Raw genomic sequence first — 22,658 nt, 5'->3', positions numbered from 1 at the left:
GTAAGGAGCAAAGATGTTCCCTTATTTCCTGACCATTTTCCTCTAGGACAGATGACAAGTCCCGTAGGCTTAGGCGTATTTCTACGAACTGTCAAGCACCGCCCAATGGCCGAGCAAGGTGGGGCCCCAGGTCTTCTTCACTCTGGAAAACAGCAGTGGCGATACTACTGATTTGGAAAGGACACCTTATCTTTCCTGTGATGAAGTAATCTAAAATTAGCCTCCTTACTAGTTTGTCAAGACTGCAGGCCGGGAAGCATGCAGCTTGCCGAGAGGATTGCGAAGAGGTAGCGTGGAGGAAAGATCTGGGACAGGCTCAGGCGCAAGCAGGTCCCGCCACTTCACGGTGAGCTCAGCTGGCTTCTGTTCAAATTTCCAGAAATAACCGTCTAGGTGTAAGCTGGTGTGCTGCACTGATCTGGCAAGGAGTAAAGGGGAGCTCTTCTGGTGACAGCAGAAAGACAGGGAAAGGGTCTTTGGGGCTGGAAATCAGTAGGGAAGGCTGGGGAAAGGCAACTTGGCATCACAGGAAAAAGGGGAGACGGAAGCCTCAGATTAGCTGTAATGGGCAGGCAAGCAAGAGAGGGGTCCAAAGCCAACAGTGTTGTGCCCATGGTGGGCAAGAACACAGGATACGAAAAGAAGGAAACAATTTCATCTAAAAACAAAGACAGAAAAATTAAATTGGTTTAGGTAGCCAATCAGTTAAGGCTACGCTTATTTGATAGACCACTTAATTATTAATTGAGTGTCCTCAACAAACCTCACAATTCTTTTCTTACTTTTAATCCTTTTTCCCCTCAACCTGTTCCCCTTCAAATGAATTGGGCTGCAACATGAGTCAATTATTCCCAGGCAATACTGTCATTGTTTGGAGATGATCCACATAGTAATTCTGCATATCTTGAGGGCACCGGGCTGGGAATCTTAATTTTTTCCCCCTGTGGTCTTTTAACAGCAGGGATAGAAAGATGAATCGGATCTTTGTTCTAAGGGTGCTGTTTTTATTTGATAGATTTAAATGTAGCTCATGCTTGTTCCCTCTCCCCATAGGGTGCCCATGCAGAATTTTGGATAATTTGGAAAACTATTTGCATGTATTCAGTTTCTTTAAAGACCAGCAATTGCTCAAATGTCACTGTTTGAACAAATGCTCAGTTATGTAAAACCTAGAAATTGCCCTTTCTTTTCTATAGATAATTCTTTTTTATATGTCCCCCCCCCCCACTGCCGCCGCATCTTCCTTACTGAAAACTTCTTGAGAGTCAAATATAGGATGAGGGGACTGTTTTGATGATAGTGAAGCTTGTAGAATTGGAAGGGACCTTGGAAGTCTTCCAGTCCAACAAATGGCCATCCAGTAGATGGAATTAGGTTAGGGAATCTCTGATAGAAGGAAAAAATACTTTTATATGGGGGTGGAGGGAAAAATCAGATGACTATTGGTTTATAAAATGGTGAGAGGATATGTGCAGGGCTACCATCCCTAATTTTACATCTCCAGGGTTATTAGACAACAATTCTCAACATCAGCGTGTTGTAGGAGAGAACAGTGTCAGGAAAACAGTGAACAGGACAGCAGCTGAACAGCTGGATAATGAAGCAGAGTCTTGTCACCTACATTATTTACTTTTTAAAGCTTTAAAGCTATAATGGAAGAAAGAACATCCTTTAACTCCGAGTCATCAACCAAAGTAATGTCTCGCAAGTTCCTCCCTTGTACATAATATTATTTGAGTTCTGTATCATACTGTTCTGAAGTTCACTGAGAAACCAGCATTTTCCTGCTTGATTTCTAAATGCTAATTTTATTAAAAAAATGTGTTTTTTTCATCATGTGAATGTAATTAATAGTCTAGGAAGCTCATTCATACATTGGAAGTAATGAAGTTATAACCATGATCAAAATAAATGGAATTCACTTTTTGTATACATTTTGTGTCTCCAAATCCAGTACGGAGTGTTAACTAATCCAACATCTTGTTTCTCACTTGACTAACAGTGGAAAACCGGTGAGTGCATAGAAATTTTTCTACCTCTTTGAAAGGAAGTAACAGAATAGCAAGCGTCCATTGAATGTGCAATAGTACAAAATGCCACATTTTCAGGGGTTGTGTTAATGTTATTTGATTGGCCAAAATCACCCAGTGGGTTTTTGGTGACTTAAACCCAAGACTAAATACCACTTCTGAATCTTCAGCTGGCTTGTAATATAAAGGTAATCCACAGTGGCTCCTAGAGTTGCTTAGCAACCATTTGAAGTTATGACAGGCCCTGCTCAAAAAGTACTTACAACCTGGTTCCAAAATTCCAACGGTTGCCCCTCATAGTCATATGACCACATTTTGGGTGCCTGTCAACCAGCCCTCATTTATGGTTGTTTGCAATGTCCTGCAATCACATGACCATGATTTAGATGCTTTTGCTGAAAACCAGCATTTACTTCCAGGTTTGTTTGCGGTTTTTTTGGGGGGGAGGGGAAGTTCCATAAAGAGCAATGAGTTCACTTAACAACTGCAACATTCACTTAAATGATTGCTGCAAAAAGGGCATAAATTAAATTGATCACATGTGTGACCCACTTTAAGACTGTCACAACTTAAAGCTATTTTGAGCAGTCTCCATTATGGTCATACCGCACCTGAACTTGGAATTGAGACCATTTCGATGTCTCATTTAGCCAGATTTCAGTTATGAGATTTTATTGACTTTAGGATCATGTTTTACTTCTGCTGCTAGCAGCTTTGAAAATAGTTAATAGAAAAGAAAATAGACATAAGTAAATATTTTAAAAGTTTCAGAAAGTATTGAAAAGGAGGAAATGTCCTTATATGATAGCATGAATGCCATGTTTATAGCGTGGCAGTCATAATTATGGATTGACAGTATACAGACATTGGGCATAATTATACTGCTGGAACTCTTCTACATTTTGTCCTTGACTCTGAGCATGTGTAAGAAGTCTTGGGGCCCAGAGCTAAATGTGACCACCCGACAGTCTTGGCTGCAACCCTTAAACACCTCAAAATTGACATTGACTTGATAGAATGGAACAGTCTGTATCTTTAAAAACCACATGGCTTCAAAGGCAACCAAAAGCTTGGACACCAGCATGCCTACTTGGTTTTTCTCAGGTTTTTCCCCACGTAGAATTGAAGGTATAAGAGCAACGTTTCGACGAAATCTCATCCATCATCCTCAGGCTGGTGGCTTCAGCTTCGTTCTTCTGGGAGAAGTACAAAGCTGAAGCCACCAGCCTGAGGATGACAGATGAGATTTCATCGAAACATTGCTCTTATACCTTCAATTCTACGTGGGGAAAAACCCGAATGACCAAAGATATATATTGCATGCTTCTCCCAGAAGAAGGAAGCTGAAGCCACCAGCCTGAGGATGACGGATGGGATTCCGTCGAAATGTTGCTCCTACACCTTCAATTCTACGCGGGAAAAAACCCGAATGACCAAAGATCCATATATATATATATATATATATATATATATATATATATATATATATATGTATGTATGTATGTATATGTATATGTATATGTATATATGTATATATATATATATGTGTGTGTGTGTGTGTGTGTATATATATATATATATATATATATATATATATATATATATATATATATATATATATATATATATATATATATATATATATATATATATATATATATATATATATATATATATATATATATATATAATAATAACACTGCCTAATATGCAATCAGCCCAGGTTCGAATCTCAGAAGGGTATAGCTGACTGATGACGACTAAGGAGTCAGAATGCATCTCAGTTTCCCTTTAATTCTTTGTTAGTAATTTACACAAATATATATATATATATATATATATATATATATATATATATATATATATATATATATATATTGGACTGGAATTTCTGCCTCAGCTTACTTAAGTGCAAGAACAGATATTCATTTTCTTTGAATATACCTTGCCTAAAAACAAAACCTCAAATCTTTTGCTGGCAATTGTTTCTAAACAAATGAACAGAAGACAAGAAAGCACATGTACACTACTTCCATTTTCCACTTCTGTGTTTTCAAAATTCCATTTGCCCAAGTCTTCCAATTATATTCTGAAACATGCATTGTTGTTTCGATGAGCTGTTGGGAGCCCAATTATGTTTGGGGAAGAGATTCTTATGCATCCTTTTGTTGACTCAACCACACTTCAAATAGCTTGTTAATGATTGTTAATAATCAAGAGTGTGAGCCTATTAGTGAAGAAAAATGCAGGATCAGGTAATAGGAAGAAAGATGGGTTACAGTTTCCTTGTGTTGGACCTCATGAGTATTCCACACCATTAGTTCCCCACTACTATTGATAAGGGACGCAGTGGCTCAGTGGGTTAGGACGCTGAGCTTGTCGATCAGAAGGTCGGCAGTTTGGCGGGTCAAATCCCGAGTGCCGCGTAACAGAGTGAGCGCCTGTTACTCATCCCAGCTTCTGCCAACCTAGCAGTTCAAAAGCATGTAAAAATGCAAGTAGAAAAATAGGGACCACTACGGTGGGAAGGTAACAGTGTTCAATGCGCCTTTGGCGTCTAGTCATGCCGGCCACATGACCACAGAGACGTCCTCGGACAAGCACTGGCTCTTCGGCTTTGAAACGGCTTTGAAACTCCCCTAGAGTTGGAAACAACTAGCACGCATGTGCGGGGGAACCTTTACCTTTACCTTTACTATTGATAAACTGAAATCTTGAAATCTCCAGGATACCCATAAAAAAGCATTCATGCATTTTTGATCTGCATACTTTTGAAAGCATGGAAGGGAGACCTAATCTGAATATGTTTCCTGAAAGGGGTTTGGCTCTTCTCTCATATTGTAAAGCACAGATCTGTCTTCATGTAATAGTAAAATGTGTCAGGTGAGCTGGCCTAGACACTTCATTGGCATTTATATTCTATGAACAACAAGATATGTCTGAGTTATCATTACATTACATTATCAGTAAAAAGGTCTCATATGTGCTTAAAAGTGGTAGGCAATCAAATAGAAGATGTTCCTAAGCTAGGATGTATCCTATAATGTTCTGAATAATATAAATCTTTCTGTGTCACAAATGAACAGAACGAGCAGACAGTGAAAATTGTATGAAAACTTAGAAAAATAAGATATTTTTGGCAACTATCAAAACTCTTTCACTTACAGCATCTACATCTTAAAATGGATTGACATAATTTCATAATAGACTTCCTTATTAATATTCCTGGTAGCAGGGCAATTTTAAGCTTTCTTCTCAAAAGCATTTTATTTTGTAAGAAATTAAACTGGGGGTGGAATGGGGTCCTAAGGCAAAGATCCATGCAGAAGAAGAATATGTTTAATTGGGCTATCAGTGTTGAAAAAGATGCTAGGATGTTTCTCGAGCCATAATGTTCAGCAGAAAGCTCACACTGAAAGAATTATGAAAGGGAACATAGTAAAATTATTAACCAGCACTGAGATGTTTGTGAGGCCTGCAGAAGCAAGTTTTAACAGCTAAGAATGCTCCCAAAAATTCTAAGTGAATCATAAACAATTTCACAACTTTTCCTAGAATTGAGTCTTGAAACTGTATTTTGGTGGTCTTTTAGGAAATATGGATCAGGGATGGGGAAGTGGAGTCCTTTTGCACCATCCTCTGGTTTCCTTCAGTAACTAAACAGGTTCAATGCTTTTATTTCAATTATAGTTTTAGATGCAAATTGATATATATATTTGCATTCTCGTGGGCATCAGTATCTGTGCTATAAAGCTTAATGATCCCAAACCCATAGCTGGTGAAATGAATAAAAAGCCTTTTTTAAGGTAATATTTAGCACCATATATTCTAATTGGCCCCAAATTATTATTTTCCAGTATCCTGGGATTTGTAGTTCCCATGTCTGGAGAGCCCAGATTTGAGAAAGCCAGCATATCCTTTGTAAGGATGCACCCCTGGTTGAGTTAGCTAACAATAATCTCAAGTTCAATCTAGTAGAAGACAATAGCAATGAAGAAAAAATGGAAATTTTCCTTTATTAAGTTCATTAGTGCTGCATTTTCCCAACGAAGAATACAAAGAGAAACTTCTGCTGTATCTTTCATATGCAGTGCCTTTTCTGTGTAAACTCCTCCCAACAGATTTTAGTGTAAGAAGAAGTAATCTGAACAAAATAACTATTGGCCACCACATGGTTCTTTATAAAAGAAATCAAAAAAAGTATTCAGCCACATGAAAGATGTGAATGCATGCAACTGTCACCATGGGTAGCTAACAATAGAAAGACATCATATGAGCTCAAAACTGGCAGTCTAACAAGCTAAAGTACTTCCTATTTTTTCTTGTAATATAAATACTACAATGGAAATACTTGAACATCTTCCAGTTTAAAATAACAAACTCAACGGTTTTCCCCCATCCCCAAGAGGAAAGTATAAATGTTATGCTAAATATTTTTTTCACTTTCCTTCACACAATCTTAATATCTTCAGTTTTCTTTTGCACTATTCCCAAATTATTACTACTTTTCATGCAAAACAAAACCTTGATCAAACTGCGGAACTATATTTTCAAAGCAACATTTTTTTTCTATTAATGGGAAGTGGCAAATAATGTTAAATATGGCCATCTGTATTTACGGGGGAAAAATTCTGACAGAATCATAAAAAAAATGCAAAGGCTTACCCTTTGTTTGTTTCCTTGATTCATTCTAAGATTGTGGAGTCCAGTTTACTCTAATTTCTTCCTTGTTGGGTGAAAGAAATTAGTGGGAGGAAAGAAACTTTCATAGTTTCACAGTCTTTTTTTCTAGAGAACTAATGTGCTAACCAGTCTTAAAATGTTTACACTAACACGTACTTTATCACAGGAGGCTATATTTCAAATGCAGTGACTTACCTTGTTTTGCCCAATGACTGTGAGTCAGCCCATACTTTAGACATTAGGAAATCAATTTGATTCATGAAGCTAATTAAAAGGCACAAACAGGAGTCTTTCTTAACTTTACAAGCTTGCACATATACTTTCCAGTCTTATTTCATGAGAGAAGTATGCATCTTTTAAAGGGTTAATATTGCTATGGAGCAAGATTCTGTCACAACAAGATCATTTCTTCAAAGGACTTCTGGGAAGAGAAGGAAGGGAAAACAAAGAAAAGAAAGATACATACAGCTCTGATTTGGGGAGCCACTGTGGAGGGCCCTTTCAGGCTGGGGAGCCTTGGACTTCCTTCTGGTGGTCAACCCTAGCAAAGTCATCAGTTCAAGCTTGAAGATAATGTTCTGCTGAAAGGGTTTTTCTTCCTTCTGAATTAGTTTTGTTTGTCCTCAGTAACACCAACCAGGAGTTTCTATGGTGGGTCAAAAAAGGTAAGATTGAGTCCACAACCATGCAACTGAATCCCGGCCTTTTTTTAACATGCATGTTACACATATAAAGGGACAGGATTTTGAGCATACAGTTGTAGACCCAATCTGGACATTTTTGACACACGCTCACACACAGTTTCCCTAGGACTAACCAAGGACCATATCTAGCAATCTTAGTACAGAATGAAGAAAGAATAGAAGCAACAGCAACAACCAGAAGAATTGATATAGGCTGTGGTATTCATTGCAAAGCAAAATGTTGGTAGACTTTCAGGAAATATATTAGGATTCTCAAGAATTCAACTTGCAGTCAATGATTTTGCCCAGGACTCTCTACAGAAATAAAAATTGGACTTTGAAGAACTAGGCTAAAAAGAGTACTTGTGGTTTTGAATGTTGATGTTGGAGAAGATCTGTAAGAATATCATAGATAGCCAAGGAAACAAATAAATGGATCAACAAACAAATCAATCCAAATTTTTCACTTGAGGCACAAATGACTGAAATTATATTTTGCTCACTTAGATTTAAGCTCTCATCTAAGATGAAATGGGGGAAAAAGAAGAAGACCAGCAGTAAGATGGATGGACTTGATTACACTAGCAATGGGTGAACTATTCAGGAAGAGTTGAAGGGTCAGGTTGTGCACATAACTCTTGAAGAAAGTCTGTTCATGTGGTTACTAACAGTCAGCATCAATTGGCACATAATAACTCACTCAGTCCTGGAAACCTTACTTTTAAGTCAATATTTCAATTCTCAGTCTTTTTCTAATATATATTATATACATTACGTTACATTACATTACATTACATTATTACATTACATTACATTATTACATTACATTACATTACATTACATTACATTACATTACATTACATTACATTACATTACATGGGATGCAAAAGGGACAGCTTCAGTGAGGCTAGGCATAAAAAAGTATGCATAAGGTAATAATCCTACTTAATAATATCTATCTATCTATAATATATATATATCTTCAAACTATATATATATATATATATATATATATATATATATATATATATATATATATATATATATATATATATATATATATATATATATATATATAGAGAGAGAGAGAGAGAGAGAGAGAGAGAGAGAGAGAGAGAGAGAGAGAGAGAGGAATTCTGGGAGCTGAAGTCCACAAGTCATAAAAGGGCCAAGTTTGAAGACCCCTGTCTTAAGCATTAGAGTTCTGGCACCTTTTTTTTTTTTAGAAAAAAAGCACTGGTGCTAATGATGAACTTTTGTTCACCTGCAGACCCTGCCCAGATTTATGCCCATAGCTGTAAGCTATATGTCACCTTACACTTAGTAACAGATCCCTTGTGACACTAAAAAATTCTTTTCAGACCATATCTTTCCATTAAACTAATGCCTCCTCTATGTGCTCTCTGCCTTCACTAGTTTCCAGCAAGCATCAAATATGATTCTTATGGTTTAGCTTCTGCTGGCAAGCTTCCATTTATCTCATCTAAGTTATTGCCTTATTGAATCTTTGCAGAAATCTTCTGTTTAAGCCAGAGGTGTTCAAGCTTGGCAACTTAAAGACTTGCAGACATTAACTCCCAGAATTCCCCAGCCAGCCAGCTATTGCCCTCCAGTCTGAAAATTGCCAAAGTTGGATAACCCAGTTTAAGCTTTTATGAAGCAACTTAAAGCATAGTTCGTCCTGAGAGTCTTTGTAAGCTACTATCAAAATACCTGGCCTTCATTAACCAGGCCTTCATTGGACCAAGGTTAAAGCACTAGGCCTTCAGTACTAGATTAACCAGGAAGTCAATAGCATAACTGATAAGCTCTCCTACCTGCAAAGCTAGTTTATCTAGCGCTAATCTCTCAGTTACATTGCTTCTAAGCCAACGTGAGCGTATGTATGCATGCTTGTATGTATATTGGAAAAATGGCTAAATTTAGCAGGTGAGATTACAGAGGTTAGTCAGTCTGAAATTCCCAACATTTGCAACAAGCTTGTATGAGGAATGTGTCCAACCGCACCTGGCTGCTGCTCAGAATATTAATCAAAGTAGTTGGGAAACCTCAAGAAATCTGAGGCATGTTGATAAAATGGCAGAGACAGTAGGTAGGTAGACCAGACTAGGAAATCAACTCCACAGGGATGTTTAAACTTTTATTGAGATAGACTATAATAACAAAATTTTGCAAGTCTGATGAGTTATATTTTCTCTGCCTTCTTATAATTATGGAGTTAGGGAGACATCTGCCTCAGGTGGTTCCTAAAGTTAGCTTGTTATTCTGGGCATAAAGAATGCTTTAGCTCCCTGTTCTTAATGTATTTCTGTCAAGGTCACTTATCTTACTCTTGACAATGGCAATCCTCTTCTATTTTACTGCCAAGAAAACCTCATGGTCAAATCCATGACGTCACTAGGAGTCGGGGAGACCTCACTGTCTTTCCGTATTAACAGAAGGAAAGATACTGCTCACACTCTTAGCAAGAGACTCAATAAAGCAGGAGAACGTAACATTTTCCAGTATGACAACTACGCTTGGCTTTGGGGTAATATGCCAGGGGACATTCGTAGAGAAGGCCTGGACAAAGTGGGAGGGCAGAGCAGAACAAAAGGAAATACTCTGCTTGTATTAAACAATTTTATTCTTCTATCACATTAGAAGTTACAATTTGGATATGACTTCTGGAGGGAGTTGAGGGAGGGAATTAAGATTTTTCAGTGGCCAGGGGGACTCAGATTGTGCAGGTCAGTTACAGAGTGCTAGATCAGGAGGATTCAAAGTTTTAGCAGGCTATGGTGCTAAGTGACCTGGGGTCACTTGGGTCATAGATTTTAGCCTATTCTTCACAAGTCAATCTAAAGGATAAAAGGAAATGGATAAATATTTACGTCTACCCAAGTATCCGTTGTCTTCTTTCCTGGGCTCTAGTACGATAGATTACAACAATAACATGATATCTACAAACATCTGCCTTGATAAGTCTATGAACTGAATACAGATGAGAAGCAACATGTCCCAGGAGATATATGAAACTTGGTTTGACCCCTTATTAGTTGATCTGGGAAACTCTTCAAGAACAACCTGCAGCCCCAAACTAGCAAAGGAGCTTTTCTTTACTAATTAAATATTTCTATAGCATACTTTTTCATAGAGGTCACACTGCATATAAATGACTGCAATGTAAGCTCAGAAATGATTCACTTGGCAGAAGGATATGAGAATTCCAGATGGATGAGTGGAGGAAGTTGAACTGCTGAGATCATAGAACTTTGAATCAGTGAGTTTGAGAAACTCTTAGCAAGATTTCTGGAAGCAGCAGCACCTAAGATGGTCAATAATAAGATGGTTATTTAAATGAAGATACTCTCTGTGTGTGTGTGTGTGTGTGTATACTAACTACAAATGCTATGGACGGTTTGAATTTGATTATATACTGTACACATGGCTTTTTTTCTCATAGAACGATCAGAACGGAGTTCCGGCACCTTTTTTGGATGGAACCTTGTAGGGTAGGCAAGGCGGGTTGTATGACATGTGTGAGTTCCGGCACCTTTTTCTTTTACAAAAAAAAGCACTGACTGTACAAATATCATTTCTAAGCTATATTTTTCTATTCTTTGTTCTACCTTTTTTCTTACATCCCCCCCCAAATCTGCTAAGGAAGTAGACAGGAAAAAAACTGCATTATGCAGACACATCAATAAGGAAATGGGCCAAAAAACGCATGATGGTGACTATTGCCAATGTCCCAACGTGGCAACCTTTTAAGTAATAATAACTCTGTGAGTATTGTATCTAGAAGAATTGTGAAGAAAGAATTAGATGAGATTTGTGATAAGTAGAGGAGAAAGCTAAATTTTATAATCTCATCTCTCCTAACTTCATAATACTATCAAAGAGGGCAATGCAGTGATATTAACTAGCTCTGATGATATTACCTAATTTGGGAAATGAAACATTTGCAAGAAAACAACCAAGCTCAGAGAGCACCAATGACCTCTCATTTCAACCCTGAGCTACAAATATTCTCCTTTATTGGTGCTACTATCAATTTTATAACATCAGTCAAGAATGATGCTCAGGTTTCTTCAACAATTGATAAATTGATCTCGTTATATCTTAAATTTAGATTATATTATCATGTTATCTAGCCATACCTATCAGTCTTTTAAACTTTTCTGTCATATACAGTACATAGTTGAGAAATATACTGAAACGGGGAAACTAAATTTTAGTGAGCATTAAAATCATGAAAAGCAAAATAGCAATGCTTTTTCTATTAGCTTTGCATTATGGAACTTAAAAGAACTTTTTTTGCATGTTGCAATACATGATTGGGAACAATAGAGGGAGCATAACAAGCGATCAGAAATTTTTAAAAATATGTTAGATTAACAAAAGAGCCATTGCATTTTAATTTCAAAGAAAATAGTAATAATTAATTACACAACTACTATCTTCTTCATCCAAAAGTCTCAGAAAGCCAGAACGATTTTATTCAAAGCAGCAGCAAAGAAATAAAAATAATCACATATAATAATATAATGCAGCTATCTGTGTGACTATTCCTTTTTTTCCGTTTTCTCTTTTTATCAGACAGCTAACGTCCTGTTGGCTGGGGAATTCTGGGAGTTGAAGTTCGCATATCTCAAATTGACTAAGGTTGTGAAACACTGATCTAGAACAACATATGTTGTCAGAGAAATGAATTGGAATGTTTCTGGGAGAAAAATGGGACATTCCAGGGAACCTAAAATATTTAGTGAAGAGTTTTCTACATCCTTAATAAAATATACTAGAGCTTTTCCTCCAAAATATGGGAATCCAGATTTTTACTTTTAGAGACAGTTTTGGCTCATTTGGCTGAGTAATGTCCCAAATTCCTGCCATTATGGCCCCACTAAATACATGTTCTTATTCATGCGTACGGAGACACCAAATAAAATTCACAGGTACTGTCTAAAGATGTTGAAAATAGAAGTGATTTCATTTATCATTACTGGAATGTTCCACCTAGTTCCAGGAATGGCATACGAGTCAAATGGTATAATTAATAAAATAGAAAATGTAGGTCTCTTTTTCTTCCTAAGAAGAGTGCAAATGTAAAGCCTACTTTTTCCTTTTCAGAAAAATGGAAATCATAGGGTTATCATATTAGCCAGTTACATAAAATACAATGCATTTCACAGCATCATAATTATATGATGCCATCAGATTTCATGTGACGTGTCTGTTAGATAAAAAGGTGTCAGTCCCATTTCTCAAGAGCCCAAAGACAGACCAGCATTTGCATACAGTTCAAAATATTCATCAGCTTTGTTTTAGCAACCTAGAATCTCAGCCTTTAATATAAGGATAGGTATAATATTTTTGATAAAGGGGAAAAAAGCTTAAAAGAGACCACGTTACCCAAAACAAAAACTTTCATGGACTTAAGCCGTGTTTGCATGATCCAGCTCCTCTAAAAATACCTGACTGCTGAAAATTGTTTTGGATTTCAGGCTAAGTTTGATTAGTTGATGTTGACAATCAGCAGTGGTGGGATTCAAATATGTGAACAACCAGTTCTCTGTGTGGATGCTACTTCTGGAAGTACATTCTGGGCCTGGGCAATAAAAAATTAGCTACCGGTTCTGCCAAAGTGGTACGAACTGGCTGAATCCCACCACTGCCAATCAGAATGTTAAGATATTTAATTTAGTAGCTGGAACATTAAAGTGTACAATGGGCCAGAACACACAATTGTAGTTGATTGGCTGGAAAGTGCTGGCTCATGCATGAGGCAATCTACACTATGACTGCTTGCTGTGGGTGTAAAGGGGGAGTTTCCCTTTTTCCACCTTTTTTCTTCTGTGCGCTCTGTATGCTGTTAGATTTACCTCATGATGTTCCTGTGTTCCTGACTATCTTGTCTGCTGTAAATATAAATGTAAAATAGGTTTATTTATATAAAACTATAAGTTTGTGTCAGTGTCTCTGACTTCTTGTGGACACTTGCTGCGCAATTCCCTGACGCAGAATTATCCTGGTTCTTGTTCAAACATGCAAATTATGTGTTTGGTGTTGAAAGTGTTTGGTTTATAACATCAGGAACTACCACTATTAGATGAGAGCTTTTCCAACTAAATTGTAGCTATAGGTTTGGCAGGGTTATTTGCAGGAGTTTTTTCAAAAGTCAAAATGGGAAGCATATCACACAACAGAATGTTCCAACAAGAAAAAAAAAAGGTTAAAAAATGGCAAATGTCATATGTGTTGCTTCAAGTCAATTTTTGACTCCTGGGATCTACCTAGACTAGTCCCTACAGTTTTCTTGGCAAGCTGGTTTTGGAAGTGGTTTGCCATTTCCTACATCCTAAGACTAAGAGAGAAGGGTTGGTCAACACTCAGCTAGTTTTGTGCCTAAGTGGTCTCCCAACTGAAGCCTTAACCACCTGCCAAACTGGCTCTCCACGTCATAATAACTTTGAATTCATTGTCAATCCCTTTATTCACCCTAAGTAAGGGGTCTTCAAACTTGGCCGTTTTATGACTGAGCTAGCTGAGGAATTCTGGGAGTTGAAGTCCACAAGTCATAAAAGGGCCAAGTTTGAAGACCCCTGCCCTAAGTTGTATACTATGTTCTAAAAAGCAACAAGTGAAACGATCTGCTGTGAATTCTTGAGAAAAAGTATTTTTGGATTGTGTCAGTAGAAAATTATCTTCCTGTAATGTTTGAGGGTGATGTGCCACTCTCTGTTCACCAGGACACATCTGGCAAGGCAGTGCTATGTTAAATCCATAATCCCCCAAAGGGTAGGACATGACCCAAGCATATGTCCTGACTTGTCTTCCCCTCTTGACATTGTTTTGATCTGGCCAAATTGGTCCAGAAGAGATGGGGTGCCTATCATAGTAAATGATGTAGCTTTATTACATTTCTTGCACAGGATAAACAAAATCACCCTTTAAGGACATGTCAAACTCGCGACATCACGTGACGTCGCGAGTCGTATCGGAACTTTTTCCCCATTGCCAGCAATGGGGTGGGCGCGGTTTCTTCGTGACGCATCCAGCCCGCGGGCTGGCAGTTTGACACCCCTGCTTTAAGCCTTTGAAGGAAATGGTTCAGTATCAAAGGTACGTTCATAAAGAATAAGTGTTAAACATTCCATAATGTTTACAGGGCCATTGATTAGTAGGGCAATCAGAATCTTCCTCTTTAAGGTCAGTATGTTTAAACGTGCAAATTCAGAAGATGCCACAGAATGAGATTGAAAAATGGCTGCTCAATGTTGAATCACATCCTAAAAGGTCCTAAATAGGAAATAAAAATAATAAGGGCTGTAATGAGAGGTATAACTTTTTGCACGTAAAGCAGGTATTGTATTTCTGCCTCAGAAACAGAACGAGAGGAACAGATTGTCAGATGAATTTTCAAGGGATATATAAGCAACGAAACCTTCCCCTAAAGATGTGCATCCTTTGGAGCATGCAAGAAAGAAACTTGGAAGCTTTTCTTATTTGTATATTATTATTATTATTATTATTATTATTATTATTATTATTATTATTATTATTATTATTATTATTATTATTATTATTATTATTTTTAATCCCATTTATATGCCGCCCTTCTCCAAAGGCTCAGGGCGGCTTACAATTTAAAGCAATATAATCAATATGCCATGGATTTATGTTGGTGTTTTTGCCCCTCCTCAAGTTATGCCACATATGCAATTTGCCACAATTCACTAACCATTTTGGGGCTAGAGTCAGCCAGCACCTACTGGCCATGTTAGTTTAGTGTTGACATACCTTTTCCTAGTATTGTCTGCTTTGACCAGTAAGAGAGTCCAGGCCTTTCAGATCAAGGTCTCCCTCTTGTAGCAATAGCAGTAGCACTTATATACTGCTTCATAGTGCTATACAATACTCTCCAAGCAGTTTACAGAGTCAGCATATTGCCCCTAACAATCTGGGTTCTCATTTTATCAACCTTGGAAGGATGGAAGGCTGACTCAACCTTGAGCTGGTGAGTATCGAACTCTTGGCAGAATTAGCCTGTAATACTGCATTCTAACTACTGAGCTACCATGGCTCCTATGTACCAGCCAGTCTCTGAGTTGCTCCAAAGCTTAGAGACTAAATCTGCCTAAAGTGCCAAAGGCAGCAGGGATAGGAACAGTAGATGAAACAGGAGAAAGAATGCCAGTTCTTTATGTACTATTTCCCAGTGCAATCCACACCATGCTTGCTGGCTTTTGCTTGGGCTGATTATGGACGCAGCTTAACATTCTTGGAGGCTAGTACTTAATCAGCTTTTTAAATCTTTTCAGTATGGACCCATACCTAAATGCATAGTAGACCTATCCTCCATTCCATGTTAGGGAGAGTGATTGGGGCATGTTTTCCCAATGGCTTGTGATATTCAGTAGGAGGGAAGAAAGAGAAGGCTAAGGTAATCCACAAATCACAGCCCTACATGTTGTAAAGAAGGACAGTATCTATGGTCAATATTGTTCCAGTGGCAGGTTTGGGATCTCTGATGAGAACAGTATATATTATGCCAATAGAGTTTTCTGCCAGATGAAGGACTAGTATTTTAACTGGGCTATGTGGATAAACCTTTAATGTTTCAAAATGTTGTGAGCAGCCCAAGGATATGTAATTTAGGGTTATGAAGCCTTAAAATCCTAAATTCCTTCAAACTCCTCTGGTTGTCTTCCAGATGTTTCAGCATCCAAAATGCCAGGATTCCAATCAATATGGTGGTTGTGCTAAAGCAGGGGTCTTCAAACTTGGCCCTTTTATGACTCGTGGACTTCAACTCGCAGAATTCCTCAGCCAGGTATGCTGGCTGAGGAATTCTGGGAGTTGAAATCCACGAGTCATAAAAGGGCCAAGTTTGAAGACCCCTGCACTAAAGAGAAGTGCTGGGTGGGAAAAGGCTAACTGAAGCAATATGAGCTTTGAAAATACTCTTATAAAGTAATGTGATAGTAAGGTTAGGTGTCAGATATAATTTGAGCAAACTGGAAGGTGGTGGTGGTGGTGGTGGTGGTGGTGGTGGTGGAGGAGGAGGAGGAGGAGGAGGAGGAGGAGGAGGAGGAGGAGAGAAACCCTATTACTGTACAGTATGAACTACTTTTCAAATAAAACCACCTGATTTGACATGACCAGGGCTTTTTTTCTCATAGAACACTCAGAACGGAGTTCCGGCACCTTTTTTGGATAGAACCTTGTAGGGTAGGCAAGGCGGGTTGTATGACATGTGTGAGTTCCGGCACCTTTTTATTTTGCAAAAAAAGCACTGGACATGACTCTGCATTAACCTATACTAAACTCAATTTGTATTTTCTCATGAATGAGTTCTGCAAGAATGCTGAACCATTGAAGGAAAATATTCCAGGATTGGGGAGGGGGGAGGAAAAAGAGAGAGAAAATGTTCAAATCCCCCACCACTACAGCAGTGAAATCCCTTTGCTCGATATTACCCTGTCCAATGAAGAGAAATGTTTCACAGGCACATGGTTTGTACGTCTCAAAATAACTTGGGACCTGCAAAGTGACAAATGCTATTGCTTCAGTCGTGACAGGTTGTCCAGCTTCTTACAGCTATCTTCCCTCAAAACATAAAGTTAACTTTGATTTTTTGACCGATGGACTCCAAGTTATTTCAGTGCCAAAGAACCTGAAGAAGCACCATCACTTTGGTTACCGGTACTTTAATCTCTTACTTAGGAATCATTGTCACTGTGCCAGAGTGCCAGAGTTGGATTTCAACATCTGGAGGAATTAGAAAAGGTAAACTATTTAATTTTCAAAAGTGGACAGTGTTTTGATGAAATGGCACATGTGCCCAGAGGGTTGGTGGGATCCATAATATGTCAGATTGCTAATAATTGTAGATATATTGCCCAGAGTCGAACCAGATTAAAATAGAAAGAGAAGAATTTTCAGAATATGAAAAACTTGTTTCTTCGTATGTGTTGAAAGGAGTTGCTCCAAATTCTCCCCCCCCCCTCAAATTCCCATGTATGCATGTTTAGTTATTTTGAGCAGAAGGCTGATTTGTTGAAATGGCACAGATGTTAAATCTATTTCTCTGCCCATGAGTTTTAACATAGTTGAAATTATTGTTTCATCATCCCTAATTATGAACCCTCACAGACCATTTATCTTAATTCCACTAAATTCTAATTAATATGACTTCTTGTTTAAAATCTAATGTGTACGAATTTACATGAGAGTGAAATAGGGAGAGAGAGAGAGAGAGAGAGAGAGAGAGAGAGAGAGAGAGAGAGAGAGAGAGAGAGAGAGAGAGAGAGAGAGAGAGAGAGAGAGAGAGAATGTGTCATGTAAAATGATATGGCTGGCTATATTTAGTGTTTGGAGATCTGCTCTGTGGATTAATGTACACAACAGCTGCAGGAATAGTCTTGCTTGAAGAAGATTACTCTCTCAACCCTCACCCTCTCTCTTTCTCTCTCTGGAAAAAAATGTTTTTGACTGTCAGTGGCAAATGTTTGGCATGCAATTTTAAACAGAGAGCAGAACAGCATCATTAATTGAGAGAAGATCATTTAGGAACTTGATTAGATTAGGTTTCCAGATCTCTTACTGGACGCTTAACATAAAAAATCTTTTATGTTGCTCTTATTTTTACATAAAAATCAATGAAAAAATTAAAATCCTAAATTTGTAAAGCTGAGGAAACAAACTATGTAGACTATGTAAAAACCTTATACAAAGTGAAGTAAAACTGGAGTATAGACCAAGAATGTCCAACTTTAAAACTTGTAGACTTCAACTTCAGAGTTCCCCAGCCAGTTATGGTGTAGACTATGAATGTAACTCTCAACAAAAATGTTCACATCTGAAAAGTTCTAAACATTGCTAAATTGTTGAAGATGTATTTCTGAAACCATATTCTGACATGTCTTCATGTAAGAAGCACTGTACTTCAAGTAATTATTCAACATATCAAAGTGGTTAATGGTTTGATACTTCAGTAATCCAAAAATTAGTACAAACAGAAGTCACCTTTTGCTTCAGTTTGGAGAACAACTGAAATTCTAGAAATCATCTATTCCCAAATAATTATACTAAATCAGTAATACTTCTTTTAAAATTATTGTAAAGAACCTCAAAAAGAAATTTTCTATGCTCAGAATATATTCAAAACTGCAGCTCGGCTATCAAGGAAAGTCCAATATTTATTTCAATTACTCTAGCATTTTTTACATCTTCTCATTTCTAGCCAAGTTTTCTTTTTGATTTAAGAATGTCTTTATCAATACATAGACAGGAAGGCCACCAGACTTCCACTATATTAAATGTCGCTTGATATTGCTAGATTCTCTTTTCCACTACACAGATATTGGAGTAAATTGTGCCATTAGATCTGTTCCACCATTAATCCTACCTGATACGGGCTGCTACCGGTACGTGCATGGTTACAACAGAACAGCATGTAGCAGACAATTTAATAATGCAAAATATGAGACAGAAACTGCCCAGCACTTGATGTAGTAGATCCAACTGTGCAGAATTTCCTAAAGCTTCTAAGAAATGCAGCTGCAAAGGAATGCCCCATGGCCTATATCTGAGGTCAGTGAGAAAATGATTTCAAACCCAGGAGTTGCAATTTTTTTTAGAATTGGTGGTGTTATTTGATCTGGATATTTGGCCTTAGTTCCCTACCTGACTTCCAAGACAGATCTTTATAGGAGTATCCATAGGATATGATTAGAAATGGTCGATGGCAGCATTGCACACTTTAAAAACAGGCAGAATTTTAATTGCACCATGGCAGCCTCCATCTTGAGTTTATTTTTACTAAATCTTGTAGACATTCTTGAATATTTAAAGTAAAGGTAAAGGTTCCCCCGCACATGCGTGCTAGTCGTTTCCGACTCTAGGGGCCGGTGCTCATCTCCGTTTCAAAGTCGAAGAGCCAGCGCTTGTGCGAGGACGTCTCCGTGGTCATGTGGCCAGCATGACTAGACGCCAAAGGCGCACGGAACGCTGTTACCTTCCCACTGTAGTGGCCCCTATTTTTCTACTTGCATTTTTACGTGCTTTCGAACTGCTATGTTGGCAGAAGCTGGGACGAGTAACAGGTGCTCACTCTGTTACGCGGCACTCGGGATTCGACCCGCCAAACTGCCGACCTTCCGATCGACAAGCTCAGCGTCCTAACCCACTGAGCCACCGCGTCCCTTCTTGAATATTTAGCAGCCCACTAACTCATTTTCTTTAATTTCTTGCAAATTAAAACATTGCCTATCTATCACAACAAAGCCACTTTTTCCACACTTGTTATTTTAATATATGTCAGTATCTTCTTATTCTAATGGCAAACCCAGATCCCCAATTTACTTGTTTTAAATGACAAGGTCAGCTTTACATATATTTCAATATACAGATCCATATCGTAGTCATTGACAGTAGGCATAATCAGTGCCCAATCTCCAAATAGAATCCAGTGAAGTCTGAAACTTAACACTTTTACATGCATGTCAGCTGGAGAAAAGAGTAACACTCACCATGTGCAGAATGCTATTATGTTGCATTCCTATGGTTAGCCATTACGGCTTTGGAGAACTGGACATAGAACTTCATTCTTTCTCTCTTACTCTGCCTTCCAAAATGTAGGACACACCCTCCCATCCTTCCCCCCATGTTGTCCTCATCTCTTGCCTATGCCAGAGTAAAGCATCTTAAAAACACCTTTAGTTGTCTCAGTTGTGATATTTTCCATCTCCTGATACAATTTCTGTCATAGCATCCTTTACTAATGGTGTAGTTGCTGAACTGGTCAGAGATGGAATCCATCGGGCTTTGCTTAGGACAGGAGTAGGCAACCTCGGCTCTTTTATGACTCATGGACTTCAACTCCCAGAAATCCTGAGCCAGCATAGCTCCATGAGTCCATGAGTCATAAAAGAGCCGAGGTTGCCTACCCCTGGCTTAGGATAAAGAGGATCCACTTGCTCAATAAGCATTTTGGCTTCAGCTGAAGGAGAGACAAGACACCTGCATTCATTTGTCCAAATAATGCAAGATCAGTCTAATCCAGGCTGTTTCTCAAGCTTTACACAGGTTCTGGGTGCTTCTTCGAAGAAGCACTGGACTTTTTTTTTAAACACATGACCCATCTTCTCTTGAGAATATGCTAGTCCCAGGCTATGCAGAAGGTCAATTTAAAGTGGGAGAGGCAACTTCTGTCAGTTATGTCAGCCAATGAGTATATTAGACGCTTTCTAATGCTTCTGCCCACAAGGAGTTTTATGTAGCTACAGTTTTCTTCCTTTGTTGGGGCAGGCAACCTTTTGCCCATTCCAAGAACTACTTCCAGATGCCATCAGCCGCAGCCATTCACTGCCAGCTCCCTTGTAGCACTAGCTGAGGATGGACTTGTTCATTATCAATCATTCTCTCCCTTTTGGCCCCATTCCTCTTCTGCTCCTCTCATTCCAGTGGGCACATCGCAGGCTTAGAGGAGGGTGCAGAGTGAAATAGAAGGGAGACCTCTGCCACGCTTCCTCCTGCTTTCCAATTATTATTATTATTATTATTATTATTATTATTATTATTATTATTATTATTATTATTATTATTATTATTATTATTATTATTATTATTATCCTTCTGTGCCCCTGAACTTTCAACTCACCTTTTTGTCAACCCCAAGTTTTCCAGGATTTAGAAACAGCTCAACTAACCAACCGCAGGCAGGAAGCACGCCTATACCTTTGACCTGTTAGTTGGACAAGTTGACGGGTGTCTAAACCCACCATTCTAAGGACCCCTCTGCCCTCACCCATCCCTGCCCCCCCCACATTAGAATGATGGGTGTTTTCTAGACAGCAGGTGAGGATGGTAGGAGATAAAATGAAACTTAAGAATCCACTGACTTCCTTTAACATGCTCCATCTTAAAACTGAAAGGATGGCACCACTTACCAGCCTCGCTGTTGGGGCAGAATAGGTTTTGGCCACCAGGACAAAAAATGTTATGCTAACATTTATTTTATTTATTAAATTTACGTGCTGCTCAGATCGCTATCGAGAGAGACTCTGGTCAACAAACTTTTCTGCTGGACCAGAACTGGCAAATTGTGCTTCAACATGTCTGTCTGTCTGTCTGTGCTTATTCACCTCTGATCCTGTCCCAATTGAAAACTTTCATATTGTCTTAACTGTAGCTCAAAGCAGGGCATAAATTAATTGTGAATTATCATATAATGAATGCTTGAGGCATCTCATACATAAATTAGTTGCAGCCATTTTTAAAGAGACGATGTCCATTGTGCAGGCTGAAAAATACACGTGCCTTCTTGCACTTATCTTTTTATTGTTGCTGTTGCAGTATCTTATTGTAATGCCAGTAAGTTTTGTAACTTTCTTTTTAAAGATAGACACATTTCCAAACCTGTATAGCAAGTGGGTACTTTTTAAAATAAGAGCAATAAGAGACCTTTTATAATTACATCAGTATTCAGAAAATATTGAAACCTTATTTGGTCCTTAATAAGAGGAAAAATATCTCATAACTTTAAAGCAACATCTAACAAAGAATGCTTTTGAAATTGTTGAAAGAATTAGTCTATTTTACTCAGTTGATCCATATAAATAATAATGAAAGCATGTAGATAGAAAGGATTTAGACAAAAATTAAAGTGTTAGTATGCAATACTTTGATAGGGTGTGTTAAAAATACAACTAAAATTGCAGTTTGTTACTAGTAGCATTACTTCCCCTGTTTCATAAAAGGGAGTATTAAGCCTGTCCTTAATACTAACTGGGTCAGTGATTTTTTTTAAAATCACAGTACAGTTTAGAAATAAATAGGAAGTCGGTCAGAATTAAGAATAAATCATATCAAGCCAATGCAGACTATTTAGTGATTATATCTAAGAAAGAGGTTGACACCCCACATCTAGGCAACTAAACTGGATTCCATGTCAAATTATTCTCAACATTCCAAAATCCATATTACAATAGCTTTACAGGTAGACCAGCACCTCTGTCACTAAGCAACACAATTGTCAAGTGAGACATCACGTGGCCATGACAGACATACTGCCTATCTTCTACTGCAGTCATTAAGCAGGATACCACATGACCACAACTTATGACTTTACTCAGTGGTGGGATTCAAATATGTGAACAACTGGTTTTCTGTGTGAATGTTGCTTCCAGAAGTCCATTCTGGTCCTGGGCAACAAAAAATTAGTTACCGGTTCTGGCTGAATCCCACCACTGATTTTACTGCTGGTTTCTGTATTGAA

General features: G+C 38.1%; 1 protein-coding gene across 3 annotated transcripts in view; it reads left to right on the top strand.

Annotated features, from left to right (window-relative positions):
* The first annotated feature begins 282 nt into the window (after window positions 1-282).
* Window positions 283-22,658, top strand: part of MYPN (myopalladin) — a 96,376-nt gene continuing 74,000 nt past the window's right edge. For 2 of the 3 annotated variants that reach the window (XM_081329617.1, XM_081329615.1), the window contains exon 1: window positions 16,996-17,167. The gene's annotated coding sequence lies outside the window, so the exon portion shown is untranslated. Of the gene's footprint in view, window positions 347-1,954; window positions 2,013-16,995; window positions 17,168-22,658 lie in introns of those variants that run through there. The other variant, XM_081329616.1, reaches the window with a different exon arrangement.

This window comes from Vipera berus (genome assembly GCF_964194415.1).
Source record: "Vipera berus genome assembly, chromosome: 5".
In the NCBI taxonomy this organism is placed as follows: Eukaryota; Metazoa; Chordata; class Lepidosauria; order Squamata; family Viperidae; genus Vipera; species Vipera berus.
This window is presented reverse-complemented; position numbering and strand designations above follow the sequence as displayed.